The sequence below is a fragment of the Octopus bimaculoides genome, chromosome 9, assembly GCF_001194135.2.
Source record: "Octopus bimaculoides isolate UCB-OBI-ISO-001 chromosome 9, ASM119413v2, whole genome shotgun sequence".
Taxonomy (NCBI): Eukaryota; Metazoa; Mollusca; class Cephalopoda; order Octopoda; family Octopodidae; genus Octopus; species Octopus bimaculoides.
This window is the reverse complement of record NC_068989.1, coordinates 51,690,663-51,691,479: the sequence shown is the minus strand read 5'-3', so window position 1 is coordinate 51,691,479 and position 817 is coordinate 51,690,663.

Here is an 817-nt window from a genome sequence, read left to right as displayed (position 1 = left end):
CTATTTTCTTGAAAGTTAAGACGAATTGAAGTGAACGCCGATGAATTTTCCGATATTCCCCACCCCACCCCCTCCTAAAATACTTTCCCCCAAAAGTTTTATATATTCGGATTCTAAATGATATAACACATATTCGTAGAAAATTTCATTAAAAAATATCCATTTTTGTGAAAGCTATGATCAACCAAACTCTAAGGGCAAAAATCTGTAGTTATGCCATAATCGCACCTGCAGTACCAATTCATTTTCTTCCCTTTTCCCTCTTCCTCTCTATCCCCCCTTCTCTTTCTCTCATCATCTACAGTTTTCATCTCTCTAGAAATTCAGTCATGTAGCAGACATAAACGGCCCTGGTCATATAGAAAGTGCGAAGCCCATCTATTTCTTCATCTCCTAATATAATAATGAGCGTGGTGTTTTTATATATTTGTCCAGAATCACGGAGTATGAGAAAGAGTAGTATAAGGGAAGGGAGAGGGGAGAAAATAATAATTCAGTGATGGAGAAGTAGTGAGAGTAATAGCCTGGCTGAGAGAGAGAATGAGAGAAAGTAATTGCAATGAGAGAAAGTTGCAAAGAACGCGTCGTGTAACTTGTGTTTTTCTCCGTCACAGCATATGAAGGAGAAAGGAAGGGGGTAATAGACGAATATCGAAGAAAGGATTGAGAAATTCAGTGTTTCAACTTTATATGAGTATATGTGTGTATGTATAAGGGAGGTATGTGAATGTTTGTGTGTGTGTGCATGTGTGTGTATGTGTGTGTGCGTGTGTGCGCGTGTGTGTGTGTGTGTGTGTGTGTGTGTGTGTGTGTGCAA